Source organism: Bombina bombina, chromosome 8, assembly GCF_027579735.1.
Source record: "Bombina bombina isolate aBomBom1 chromosome 8, aBomBom1.pri, whole genome shotgun sequence".
In the NCBI taxonomy this organism is placed as follows: Eukaryota; Metazoa; Chordata; class Amphibia; order Anura; family Bombinatoridae; genus Bombina; species Bombina bombina.
The window spans coordinates 115,074,201-115,090,027 of NC_069506.1; positions in this window are offsets into that span (position 1 = coordinate 115,074,201).

Below are 15,827 nucleotides of genomic sequence, written 5' to 3' on the forward strand. Positions count from 1 at the left end.
ATATATATTCAGTGTACTAAAAGTCCCAAAATTCCTGAGGAGTGGTGCAATGTAGATATCCCCAGAACAACAGCAGCTCTCTCCAAAATATACGTGAGGATAAAACTTGGTCCTGGAAATGACAAAAAAAGAAGAGGCGCTCTGGTGCAGATAAACCCAACAATAAGTGAGATTTCCAAAAGAAAAAATACTAGTACTCACAAAAGTATTTGCACTTCCAGTGCAATAATCCACAAGCCGAAACTTCAGAGCCGTTCGGCTGACTCTTCCTCTCCCGATATGCTGATATGCTCCCGGCAGTATTCAGGCCCCTAGGAGAAATGAAGCATAGAACACCTTTGGTGCAGATAACCCTTACCAATATGGGACTGCTAACAGTGGGTAGGTGTATATACTCACAAACGTATATTACCATTAGAGATCTACTACATTTAAAACGAATATCATAACATTTAATTACCATCTCAATGCATTATGTTATCAAGCAGAAATCGTACCTGTATGATGTATGGCATTATGTGTGTAAGCATTATAGTAATAACACAGCTAAAAATGTCTTATGCACACAGAGCATATATAGATATATGTTAAGCAGGGGTGATCCCCTGAAATTCAGAATCTAGAGGACATTTACTAGTACATATCATGTATATAAAATTTAGATCATTGTACATATGTCATGTATCAAATATAAGACGAGTCATTATGTCTATTTGTAATACGTCGTTTGATGTTGCTAAAAATGTATTTATTGATATGTTATTTGTTGTCAGCTAAGATATAATTCTGTTAGTTATTTAGTATTGTGAGAGACGTAGCACCTAATCAATTAACACATGTGTTACGGTGGGTGTGTTACATATAAACCATCTCCATTGGTGTGAGAGTTATGGTGGGTGTGTAATACACAAACCATTCCCATTGGTTAACTCAGCCTTTTAAGACAGCAAGGTAGTTCACTAAATTTATGAGCCTGATGAAACGGCGTGCAGCCGAGAAACGCGTAGCGAAGTTTTAAGTATTTTAATAAAAGTTTTTATATTGTTCTACCTTGCTTTGAACTATTCTTTTCCACCGGACGTTTGAGAGTACCAGCTACCTTTTTGGGAAGTCAGCCGAACGGCTTTATAAAGTTTCGGTCCGCTCGATATTGCACTGATTGTGCATATACGTTTGTGAGTATATACACCTACCCACTGTTAGCAGTCCCATATTGGTAAGGGTTATCTGCACCAAAGGTGTTCTATGCTTCATTTCTCCTAGGGGCCTGAATACTGCCGGGAGCATATCAGCATATCGGGAGAGGAAGAGTCAGCCGAACGGCTCTGAAGTTTCGGCTTGTGGATTATTGCACTGGAAGTGCAAATACTTTTGTGAGTACTAGTATTTTTTCTTTTGGAAATCTCACTTATTGTTGGGTTTATCTGCACCAGAGCGCCTCTTCTTTTTTTGTCATTTCCAGGACCAAGTTTTATCTTCTGTAATGTCCAGACAGACACTTGGTAATACTAAAACAGAACAATAGAAGGTGCCTCATAGGGTAGACCAGCAACAAGGGGAATAAATAACCAGAGTCGGTCCTACTCACATGGTTGAAAGCACTAAATAGTGCACAACAGGCAGGCCGGATCCTAAGAGTAATCCGGCAGACTCGCTCTCTACAGCAAAGCAGGATACACCAATATTTTTGCTTTTTTGAGAAATAGCAGAAGATGGAAGCTGCTCTTTCAGTGTCTGTGCTATTGGCTGGGAATGCTCCAAACTCAAGGAACCATGGCCAGAGAACACATACAATCGTGAAATAAACAACACAACTCCACACCTGAATCCTGGCTGGAAAACTGTCTTTGGACAAGAGAGATACTCTGTGACCTGTACCCTTGCAATATAGTGATACCTTCGCATATGACCATAAGAAATATCTTGAATATTGAACTAACAAATATTGGCCTAGATTACGAGTTTTGCATTAGGCTTAAAAAGCAGTGTTGGCCGGTCCCAACGCTGCTTTTTAACGCCCGCTGGTATTACGAGTCTTGCAGGTACAGGTGTACCGCTAACTTTTTTGGCCAGACTCGGAAATACCACAAATCCACTTACGTAAATTGCGTATCCTATTTTTTCAATGGGACTGGCATAGCGTCGGTATTATGAGTCTGACAAAAAGTGAGCGGTAGACCCTCCCCTGTCAAGACTGGTACTGCATTTTAAAGTCAGTAGTTAAGAGTTTTACACTGCAACGCCGTGGCATAAAACTCTTAACTAAAGTGCTAAAAAGTACACTAACACCCATAAACTACCTATTAACCCCTAAACCGAGGCCCTCCCACATCACAATCACTATAATAAATATATTAACCCCTAAACCGCCGCACTCCCGCCTCGCAAACATTAGTTAAATATTATTAACCCCTAATCTGCAGTCCCTAACATCGCCGACACCTACCTACATTTATTAACCCCTAATCTGCCGCCCCCAACATCGCCACCACTATAATAAAGTTATTAACCCTAACCCCCCCTAACTTAAATATAATTTAAATAAATCTAAATAAAATAACTATCATTAACTACATTATTCCTATTTAAAGGGACAGTAAACCTTAAAAATAATGTTATATAATTCTGCACATAGTGCAGAATTATATAACATTATTTAGGTGCTATAGCCATAAAAGCATTTTTTCCTTTTATATTTTGATAAAATACGGCGCTTTTACAGACCCGCTCTCTGCTCTCTGCTGAGCGGGTCTGTAATATTCAGTCAGCGCATCGGGCCAGCTGTATAGTCACAGCCCGGCCCGACCGCGCCATAGCACTAAGTGCAGCTCACTCCTGTCACAGGAGCGAGCTGCACTTAGTCTAATGGCGCGGTCGGGCCGGGCTGTTACTATACAGCTGGCCCGATGCGCTGACTGAATATTACAGACCCGCTCAGCAGAGAGCAGAGAGCGGGTCTGTAAAAGCGCCGTATTTTATCAAAATATAAAAGGAAAAAATGCTTTTATGGCTATAGCACCTAAATAATGTTATATAATTCTGCACTATGTGCAGAATTATATAACATTATTTTTAAGGTTTACTGTCCCTTTAAAACTAAATATTTACCTATAAAATAAGCCCTAAGATGGCTACAATATAACTAATAATTACATTGTAGCTAGTTTAAGGTTTATTTTTATTTTACAGGCAAGTTTGTATTTATTTTAACTAGGTAGAATAGTTATTAAATAGTTATTAACTGTTTAATAACCACCTAGCCAAAATAAAGACAAAAGTACCTGTAAAATAAAACCTAACCTAAGTTACAATTACACCTAACACTACACTATAATTAAATTAATTCCCTAAATTAAATAAAATTATCTAAAGTACAAAAAAAAAACAACTAAATTACAGAAAATAATAAAAAAATTATAAGATTTTTAAACTAATTACACCTAATCTAATCCCCCTAACAAAATAAAAAAAGCCCTACCATACACTAAATTACAAATAGCCCTTAAAAGGGCCTTTTGCGGGGCATTGCCCCAAAGTAATCGGCTCTTTTACCTGTAAAAAAAATTACAAATCCTCCCCAACATTAAAACCCACCACCCACAAAGCCAACCCTACTCTAAAACCCACCCAATACCCCCTTAAAAAAACCTAACACTTACCCCTTGAAGATCACCTTACCGGGAGACATCTTCATCCAACCGGGCAGAAGTGGTCCTCCAGACGGGCAGAAGTCTTCATCCAGACGGCATCTTATATCTTCATCCTTCCGACGCGGAGCGGCTCCATCTTCAAGACATCCGACGCGGAGCATCCTCTTCTGACGACAGCTACGACTGAATGAAGGTTCCTTTAAATGACATCATCCAAGATGGCGTCCCTTCAATTCTGATTGGCTAATAGAATTCTATCAGCCAATTGGAATTAAGGTAGAAAAAAACCTATTGGCTGATCCAATCAGCCAATAGGATTGAGCTGGCATTCTATTGGCTGTTCAAACCAGCCAATAGAATGCGAGCTCAATCCTATTGGCTGATTGCATCAGCCAATAGGATTTGTTCTACCTTAATTCCGATTGGCTTATAGAATTCTATCAGCCAATCGGAATTGAAGGGACGCCATCTTGGATGGCATCACTTAAAGGTACCTTCATTCAGTAAGAAGACTCCGGATGAAGAGGATGCTCCGCATCGGATGTCTTGAAGATGGAGCCGCTCCACGTCGGAAGGATGAAGATACAAGATGCCGTCTGGATCAAGACTTCTGCCCGTCTGGAGGACCACTTCTGCCCGGCTTGGATGAAAACTTCTGCCCGTCTGGAAGACCACTTCTGCCCAGTTGGATGAAGACGTCTCCCGGTAAGGTGATCTTCAAGGGGTTAGTGTTAAGTTTTTTTTAAGGGGGGAATGGGTGGGTTTTAGAGTAGGGTTGGTTGTGTGGGTGGTGGGTTTTAATGTTGGGGGGGATATGTAATTTTTTTTTACAGGTAAAAGAGCTGATTACTTTGGGGCAATGCCCGCAAAAGGCCCTTTTAAGGGCTATTTGTAATTTAGTGTAGGGTAGGGTTTTTTTTATTTTGGGGGGGATTTTTATTTTGTTAGGGTGATTAGATTAGGTGTAATTAGTTTAAAAATCTTGTAATTTTTTTTATTATTTTCTGTAATTTAGTGTGTTTTTTTGTACTTTAGATAATTTTATTTAATTTAGGGAATTAATTTAATTATAGTGTAGTGTTAGGTGTAATTGTAACTTAGGTTAAGTTTTATTTTACAGGTACTTTTGTATTTATTTTAGCTAGGTGGTTATTAAATAGTTAATTACTATTTAATAACTATTGTACCTAGATAAAAAAAATACAAACTTGCCTGTAAAATAAAAATAAACCCTAAGCTAGATACAATGTAACTATTAGTTATGTTGTAGCTATCTTAGGGTTTATTTTATAGGTAAGTATTTAGTTTTAAATAGGAATAATTTAATTAATGATAGTTATTTTTATTTATTTAAATTATATTTAAATTAGGGGGTGTTAGGATTAGACTTAGATTTAGGGGTTAATAACTTTAATATAGTGGCGGCGACGTTGGGGGTGGCAGATTAGGGGTTAATAAGTGTAGGTAGGTGGCGGCGACATTGGGGCGGCAGATTAGGGGTTAATAAATTTAATGTAGGTGTCAGCGATGTTGGGGGCAGCAGATTAGGGGTTAATAAGTGTAATGTAGGTGGTGGCGGTGTCCGGAGCAGCAGATTAGGGGTTAATAATATAATGCAGGTGTCAGCGATGTCGGGGGCCGCAGATTAGGGGTTAATAAGTGTAAGATTAGGGGTGTTTAGACTCGGGGTTCATGTTAGGGTGTTAGGTGTAGACATAAATGTATTTTCCCCATTGGAATCAATGGGGCTGCGTTAAGAGCTTTATGCTGCTTTTTTGCAGGTGTTTTTTCAGCTGGCTCTCCCCCATTGATTCCTATGGGGAAATCGTGCACGATCACGTTCAGCCAGCTCACTGCTAACGCAAGCAGCGCTGGTATTGAAGTGAGATGTGGAGCAAAATTTTGCTTTACGATCACTTTTTTGTGGTTAACGCCGGGTTTGTAAAAACCCGTAATACCAGCACTGTCTGTAAGTGAGCAGTGAGCATAAACTGCTCGTTAGCACCGCATCCCTGTTAACGCAAAACTCGTAATCTAGGCGATTGTTTACTGGTAATGTATTAAGCGTTTTGATGTTTTATATTTTAATGTTTTAAAGCAAAGATATTCTTTATTGTTGTGGTTTAATTGAAGCTGGTATTTAAAGAGGCACTTTATAGTTGCTAGTATTAAATAGACTAGTGTATTTCATATATTAAATATACTAGCGCTAAGGCAATTATTATTGAGAAAAAGGTCAGGCATTAATATTTATTAATTCATTGGAGCTACTGTGATATATTTTAAAAATTGCATTTATTATTGTGGTTAAATGTCTGGTTGCTGTTAATTAAGCTTGTAAGTTAGTAATCCATATTTTGCATTGGACTAGTGTTGCTAGCTAATTACAAATTGTCTTGTATGTTTAATGGTAATATCTGATGTTTAATTCATTTTGAGTTAAGGTTAATTTATAGAAATATTTCAGGATAATAGACAATATCTATTGAATAGTAATTAATCTAAATATCTCTATGGAAGCTTAATATTTTACAGTTGTGTTGATTAATTGATAGATAAAATTGGTCATAGGTGATGTTCAGTTGCTACATAAATATAATCAAAGTGTATATAAAGATTTACTGATCAGAATTTAGGAGTATTATATATTGAGATTAAATATTACATTTTAATAATAATTTTGTTGCCAAATTTATAGATATCTCAATAGTGTTTATTTTGGGGTACACTACAGAGATTTAGCATCTTACTGAAGTCTATTGACAAGATTCTGCTATATTAATTGGAGATATCACGGACAATAATTTTATACTGCTATAAATTATTATTAATATTCAGAATTACAATAAGTAACACATTGGTGGCAATTGCTGCAGATAAATACACCAACATTTCTGGAGGACACTCCTGAGATGTATCAACACAAAGTTCTTGCTCAGGCTCAGTTCTCGTTAATAAAATGCATATTTTTATAAAAATAGCTTAAATATTTCTCATTTTTTATCTATGCAGCAATATAACCCTTATAGTTTGTGCACAACAGTTAGTTCTCCACTCGTAATCTAGCCTAATACTGCACAAGAGTAGAGATCGGCAGTGACTGGTCTCATCCAACGTTCAAAAATCTTTAGAGAGTTACCCTGGGATTAGAGAGACCATTTAATACGGCAACAGCCGAAATGCGTCAACTAGCGCTTCTAATGATGACTTCTTTGCCACTGTCTATAGCCTGTGTGACAGGCATGATATTTTATCCTGTGAAGAAATAAAGAAATTACATTTTTTCCCCTTGTCTCCTGGATGGTGCTCCTTCTTTCCGACTTGAAGCTTTGCATTTAATATATGCCCATACTCTGTCCATTTTACGAAAAAACAACTACTACGCTTTGTATTTTGTTCTTGAAGGGACAGTCTACACCAGAATTTTTATTGTTTTAAAAAATAGATAATCCCTTTATTACCCATTCCCTAGTTTTGCATAACCAACACAGTTATATAAATACCCTTTTTACCTCTGTGATTATCTTGTATCTAAGCCTCTGCAAACTGCCCCCTTATTTCAGATCTTTTGACAGACATGCAGTTTAGCCAATCAGTGCTGGCTCCTAGGAACTCCACGTGCGTGATCACAGTGTTATCTATATGACATACATGAACTAACACCCTCTAGTGGTGAAAAACTGTCAAAATGCCCTGAGAGAAGAGGCGGCCTTCAAGGGCTTAGAAATTAGCATATGAACCTCCTAGGTTTAGCTTTCAACTAAGAATACCAAGAGAACAAAGCAAAATTGGCGATAAAAGTAAATTGGAAAATTGTTTAAAATTACATGCCCTATCTGAATCATGAAAGTTTATTTTAAACTAGACTGTCCCTTTAACTATGGATTTATTTATTTTTTCGCATCCAGTGTACTTAAATTACGATTTACACTATGCATATTTAATAAAATGTATTTCTGTGTAATTTACATTTTTACGTTTTTTATAAAGTACGGTTTTTGCGGAAGAATTTTGTTACAAGCTTGGCTATTTCAATACCTATATAAACCTAAATTGTAGTCACAATTCATTGGACACACATTAAGGGAAACACAATTTTACTGTACACTGTCCCTTTACACATATTCTTTCAAAAGTCTCTTAAGCATATTTATCTTATCTCATGTGCTATAGCCAATTAGGGACAAATGCAATTAAGTTTCCGAATAGATTGAGCAATGCCTATTAATTTGCATTGTACAATGTGTTTAAAATGCTTAATTTGATATTTTAGGGGAAATCAAATAATGGGGTCAATTTATCATTTGCCGGGAGGACATGATTCTCTGTAGAGAATCATGTCCGCCCAGCATCGCTAAATGCCGACAGCATACGATGTCAGCATTTAACATTCCACAAGCATTTCTAGTGAAATGCTTGTGCAATGCCGCCACCTGCACATTCGCATGACTGCTGCTTCTTAGTTTACTTTTCTGGGAAGCCGGAAACTTCGTGCGAAGAACGCAGCATCCGCTGCTTATTAAATCTCCCCCAATCAGTTTGATGTCCCTTTATTACCACTATAAAAGGCATGCTTTTGGTTAGTTCTAGATACTAACAAGTTAAAATACATATTTTTGTAAACAGCAATTTTCTGTTTCCTCAATAAGGAATACAATTAAAAATGTGTTTGCCGGTAGAATTTCATTTACAAGGTATAAATTCAAACAGAAAAATATTGTTACAATTTGCAATTTATTAAATTTTAAAAAATGCAGAGACTAAAAAAAACAAACAAATGATTTGAGATACTGACATATGAGCATAAAAAAAGAAAGAATATACCCTACAGATTTAAAACTGATATGGATAATTTGAAAAATAAATAATGCACATACTGTGTTAGCAGACAGAAAAATTGCAAATATAGATTTATTAGATTTGCATACCATGTATACTATAGTATCCAGCAGATGTGCTCTTAATAATTCATACACTCAGCATTATTCACTCTCCAGAGAGGGGTGAATCATTTTTAAAAGTATGAGATATGTTGTCTATAGTTTGCAAATTATTATTTAAATCATTTTGTGCACAATGCTTTTCAAGCCTTACCAGGTATCATCAGGGTCACCAGATAAAATTAATTAAATGCAGCAGAAATAAATGAGTTGGACTGTTCATACAATTTTGAACAACCATGATATGTCCTAGTAATGATTTGGCTATTCTTTTAGCGGTGACCTATTTAGATTCATTGTACATTACAGACAGGTATTTGTGTAGCTCCAATAATTAGTTTGTTAACAATGTTAGTGTATTTTGTTTAAACCAGGACTGAAACTATTGATGGCTTTAACATTTTAGAAAGGCATATTTTAGCTTGAGAGCTGTTTATTTTTTTATGCACGGTTCTGCATGTGAAGGAAAGATGTCTAAATTCCAATGTACTGCTCAAAATGACAAAAACAAAGCTTATTTCTCCAAGTTTTAGAACTCTACTCTTCCAGTTTTTATTTAAATTTAAGCAGTTGAAGTCCACTGCTTAACCTGAAATGTTACAAAAGTGTTAATCCATTATAACCCTTAAAATTGTAGGTTATTCCATTAGAAAAATTGAAAAGAAAGACAAGGTGTCAGCGAGTACAGGAAATTGACAGGAAGTGGTCTGACCCAAAGCCAAAAACAGAATCAGAAGACAAGTTTCTGAGGGTCAATGGATCAAAAAAAAAGACCTCAAGCTGCAGGCTTGATAGTTTGAGTGGCAGTGAGAAAAATAGCCTTACCTGAGCCATTAAGCATCGCCAGTGGAAGTCTTGAAGAAGGTAATATGGACCAATGAATTAAAATTTGAAATCTTTAGTTTATCATTCAAGGTTTTTGTATGGTGTCGAAAAGGTGAAAGGATGGTTTTTCATTGGTTGATATCAACTGTTAAACATGGAGGAGGAAGCGTGAAGGTATTGTGATCATTTGCTGGATGTAAAGTTGGCAACTTGCACCGAGGGAGTGACAACCTGAACCAAAATATAACTACAGCATTTTTGCAGCACCATGTAATATCCTCTGTTTTATGTCTAGTTGACCTGGGATTCATCCTATATCAAAATAATGACCCAAAACATATCAGATCTTGAAAGAACAAAATAAGAGGGTAGGCTTCAAATCATTAAATCTCCAGACTTATAATACATCGAGTTGGTTTGGGATGAACTATACAGAAGGGTGAAAGCAAATAAACCTACAATCACAACATATTTGTCAAAACTTCAACAGTGTTGTGAACAACTTTCCAAACAATATTTTATTTCCATTGCTGTTAAATCATCAAAAAGTGGTTACTTTTGATGCAATAACATTTAGATTGCATTTTATTAAACATAATGATTCTGTGATTTCTTTATTATCTCCAACTGTTAATTTGTTCTATGCTTTAATTTCAAAGTACATTGAGACACAAAACAATGGGGGCCGTCTAAAACATTTGACCTCTAATATGTGTGTATATACAGTACATGTATGTATATATTTATAAACCATATGTGTGTGTATGTACTGTATATATATATGTATATATATATATATTCTGTATGTGTGTGTGCGTGTATATATATATATAAAGTTGAGTATGGGACCCAGCACACACCTCCTCACCAAGCAGCAGCTGGGGGGCAAGTCAAATAAATTAAATACACAATATTCCCAGGGGACAAGCGCTCGCTGTTGTTTTACCAATAAATCATTTAATGGTTTTATTGGTAAAACAACGGCGAGTGCTTGTTCCCTGGGAATATTGTATATATATATATATATATATATATATATATATATATATATATATATATATAATTTATTTTTTCCCAGTAAATCCAATGTGTGAATGATCTGCTTCACTAGTTATTTATTTTTAGATTGGTATATAGTTTTACCAGCTTGATGCATCAGATGCAATAAGAATTATAACAGGTTTTCAATTGGTGTGAAAAATAAGATTGAAAAAGCACAACTTTGCCACTTAAGATAACAGATTGCTTTGCAGTTAGGATCAGTTCCAGTTGAATTATTAAAGATACTGCTATCCAAAAACATAGCTTGAGTAGTGCTCTGTTATTTATGGTTGATTAATAGCACTGTTCTCTCTGAATATCAAAAAGTGTTCTTTAGACGACCTGTTTGTGGACAAGTGATTTTTGTATAAATTCAAGTTTAAATGATAAAACAGAATGGCATCATTTTTAAAGGATTAAAGGCAGAGGTATATTGAAAGCAACCTTTGGTTTGCCTTACAGTTGTGCTGGGCCTGCTTGCAGATTTAGTAGATGTGTCAGCATGCATATTGTTTGCCCCTACATTAACTATGCTATTGTTAAAGGGGCAGTCTACACCTTAGTCATCTTAAAGTCTTACCTTAACCCCTTAATGACCGGACCATTTTTCAATTTTCTTACCCTTAATGACAATGGCTATTTTTACATTTCTGCAGTGTTTGTGTTTAGCTGTAATTTTCCTCTTACTCATTTACTGTACCCACACATATTATATACCGTTTTTCTCGCCACTAAATGGACTTTCTAAAGGTACCATTATTTTCATCATATCTTATAATTTACTATAAAAAAATATAAAATATGAGGAAAAAATTGAAAAAAAACACACTTTTTCTAACTTTTACCCCCAAAATCTGTTACACATCTACAACCACCAAAATACACCCATTCTAAATAGTTTCTAAATTTTGTCCTGAGTTTAGAAATACCCAATGTTTACATGTTCTTTGCTTTTTTTGCAAGTTATAGGGCAATAAGTACAAGTAGCACTTTGCTATTTCCAAACCACTTTTTTTCAAAATTAGCGCTAGTTACATTGGAACACTGATATCTTTCAGGAATCCCTGAATATCCCTTGACATGTATATATTTATATTTAGAAGACATCCCAAAGCATTGATCTAGACCCATTTTGGTATATTTCATGCCACCATTTCACCGCCAAATACGATCAAATAAAAAAAAAAAAAACTTAAATTTTTCACAATTTTAGGTTTCTCACTGAAATTATTTACAAACAGCTTGTGCAATTATGGCAAAAATGGTTGTAAATGCTTCTCTGGGATCCCCTTTGTTCAGAAATAGCAGACATATATGGCTTTGGTGTTGCTTTTTGGTAATAATAAGGCCGTTAAATACTGCTGCGCACCACACTTGTAATATGCCCAGCAGTTAAGGGGTTAATTAGGTAGCTTGTGGGGTTAATTTTTAGCTTTAGTGTAGAGATCAGCCTCCCACCTGACACATCCCACCCCCTGATCCCCCCCTGACCCCCCTCAAACAGCTCTCTTCCCTCCCCACCTCACAATTGTCACCGCCATCTTATGTACTGGCAGAAAGTCTGCCAGTACTGAAATAAAATTTTTTTTTTTATTTTTTTTATTTTTTGGCATAAAGTCTGCAGTGATAGATCCCCCCTTACCCCACAACCTCCCTGATCCCCCCCTTACATCTTTCTAACCCTCCCCCTCTGTCTATATGCCGCCATCTTGGGTACTGGCAGCTGTCTGCCAGTACCCAATTTGCCCCCCAAAATAGTTTTTTTTTAACTTTTTTAATAAAAAATATATGTTTGCTGTAGTGTAGCTGGCCCCCCTAAATAATATTCAACCCTCCCCCTCCCAGATCCCTTATTACAGAACAAAGATGCCACTGCATCTAGATCGATCTTTTTTTTGAGTGGGCTGTTGTAACCGCCACACCGGGAGCAAAGTGAAAATAAAAAAGATCGGTTAGTATTTTTAAAAATGATGGAAATCAAGTTGAAAGCTGCACCCACCAAGGCAGTAATTGTACAACATACATAGCCGATGCAGATGGGGCCACAGAGTGGCCCTTTCTGCATCGGTATGTAAAATGGGGGATTGTAGTGATGCCTCAATATTGAGGCATCACTACAATACCTTGTAAGCAGCTGGAAGCGATCAAGATCGCTTCCAGCACTTCAGACAACAGAGGACGTACCAGGTACGTCAGCTGTCATTAAGGGAAGTTTTTTCTATGACGTACCTGGAACGTCCTCTGTCATTAAGGGGTTAAATTAAACTGCAAATAGCCTCCTTCACCCTTTCAATATCATGCAGCAGGAATAGTAAGAAATTTATTTTAAAATGAATATTGTTTCCGACCACTTTGAAATGGCTACCAAGCTCAGTCCATGATGACATCATGATCTGGGCTGCATATGGAGTCCAATCACAAAAGCCTCACTAGTTGAATTAAACAGATTGTCTATGCTATTCAGCAGAATGCCTAGATGCAGCCCAGATCATGATGTCATCAGAGGGCATAGTTTGGCAGCCATTTCAAAGTGGCCAGAAACAATATTATTTTTAAAATAACTTTTTCACCGTCCCTGATGAATAATATAGAAAGGTGTGCAGGAGGATATTTGCAGCTTAATCTAAGGTAAGACTTTAAGATAACTAAGATGTAGACTGTGCCTTTAACAATAGCATAGTTAATGTTTACTTTAATGTAATACTTTAAAATGCAACGTTACAAATACTTTAAAGTGCAACGGTACCTATACTTTAAAATGCAATGGTACCAATATTTTAAAATGCAATGGTACCAATACTTTAAAATGCAATGGTACCAATACTTTAAAATGCAATGGTACCAATACTTTAAATTGCAACAGTACCAATACTTTCAAATGCAATGGTGCCAATACTTCCTGTATGTGTTTAACCAATCATCAGTCAGCTCCTAGTAGTGTTTTTTCATTAAAGGATAAAAAGTAAATTTGATTATAGAAATAAATTGAACAGTCTCTTAAAACAGTGCTTTATCTGAATCATTAAGGTTTCATTTTGACTATTATGTTGCTACAAGAGTCTGTTTTTGTGACATAGAATACTATCTGCACGAACATGCTTAATCGTCTGTGATGAGTTTCATTGGTTTCTTAAAGAAACTAATAGTTGAAGGGGATGAAAAACAGCTGTTGGCAGCTGCTACAATTGTAAAAACTGCAAGTTAAAAGTGCTATTTCTCACTGCATTGTACTGTAAATCAGCAATGCATAGACACAAGGAAAATGAACAATTTGAAGAAGCATATAAATGTCTGGCTGTATTTATAATGCCTTTTTATTCTTGATACTGTTTGCAATGTGTTTAAGTTATGTACACAATTAAAGTTCTTGTAATATTTTACCTCTTTTCATCTCGGTTATCTTTTTATTTTAAACACACCACCAAGGAGAAGACCAACTTTATTTCTTTAAACCCTAAAATCAAGATCTATTGGACACCTTACTTTTTGCCCACTTCTGTTTTTTAAAAGCATTACACTCCAACGTGCAGTTTTTTTAATTATCCAATTAAAAAAAGTGTTATTTGTATCATTAGGATCAGCCAAAAAGAAACAATAGGTTAAAAAGTATTAAAGGGACAGTAAAAGTCAAAATAACACTTTCATTATTCTGATAGAGCATGTCATTTTAAACAGCTTTACAAATCACTTCTGTTCTATATAGCAGTATTTGTAACATTTTTAAAACACTCCTTCCATAGACTGCTAAAGACACCTGCTCTCCTGAAGACCTATGAGTCCACCTAAGTTTACTCTTCAACAAATAATACCAAATTTGATAATAGAAGTAAATTGGAAAGCTGTTAAAAATTGCATGCTCCAACAAGACCATGAAAGTTTAATTTTGACTTTACTGTCCCTTTAAGCAACTATAGTATGAATAAAAATAAACCTGACCTGATGCTGCTGATCTTCTTATATGTTGATAAATGGCATTATTTGTTTTGATAGTGTTAAGACAATGGTGTCTGTATATAAATGTCATGTTATATGATTTGTAAATCCTTCAATAAAAAGAAATTATATAAAAAAAAAAACATTTACAAGTATAAATTAAAGGGATACTGAACCCAATGTTTCTCTTAAATGATTCAGATAGAGCATGCAATTGTAAGCAACTTTCTAATTTACTTCTATTATCAATTTTTTTTATTCTCTTGGTATCTTTGTTTGAATAAGGAGCAATGTAAGCTTAAAAGTCGGCCCATTTCTGGTTCAGCACCCTGGATAGCACTTGCTGATTGATGGATACATTTAGGTGCTGAACCAAATATGGGCCAGCTTGTAAGCTTACATTCCTGCTTTTTCAAATAAAGATATCAAGAGAATGAAGACAATTTGATAATAGGAGTAAATTAGAAAGTTGATTAAAATTCAATGCTTTATCAGAATCATGAAAGAAAAAAATTGGTGTGCTTTGAGATTAGAAAATAATTAATATTTATAAAAAGAAAATTATGCATATTAAAAAAAAACAAAGCTATGCAATATAATTTAAGGACTTTTCCTATAATTTAACTTGATAAATGGGATTTCTAATTCTGAGATTTGGAAGTGTATACTTAAAGGGACACTGAACCCAAATTTTTTCTTTTGTAATTCAGAAAGAGCATGCAATTTTAAGCAACTTTCTAATTTACTCCTATTATCAATTTTTCTTCGTTCTCTTGCTATCATTATTTGAAAAAGAAGGCATCTAAGCTTTTTTTTGGTTTCAGTACTCTGGACAGCACTTTTTTATTGGTGGATAAACCCAGGTTGTTCACCAAAAATGGGCCGGCATCTAAACTTACATTCTTGCATTTCAAATAAAGATACCAAGAGAATGAAGAAAATTTGATAATAGGAGTAAATTAGAAAGTTGCTTAAAATTTCATGCTCAATCTGAATCACAAAAGAAAATTTTTGGGTACAGTGTCCCTTTAAGAAAGGTTTTAATATATTCTGAACGTTTTCACAGACACCTTGGCTGTTAAGTTATTGCAAGACTTCAGAAAAGTCTTGAAATTACTAGGGGATAGAGTATGAGTGGTGTGGTACTGTTGCACGCAAGTGGATCTTTGCGTACTTCAGAAGGGACTTGCATATTACAAGTTGAAAGCAAACACGTTCGCTCAAGCTCAGCATCGGTATATTGGGATTCAGAGCTCTGGTTAACTGTTACACTTGACTAAAAAGTTGCACAAAACACATCAAAAATACATTTAAAAGTACAGTTACACTCATAATAACACTATCTAATAAAATATTTTTAAAAAAATTTGTAATAAAAATTGTTAATTGTATAAAGATATGAGGTCTCAGGTGTTAAAAAAAAGGCATGCAAAGGGTT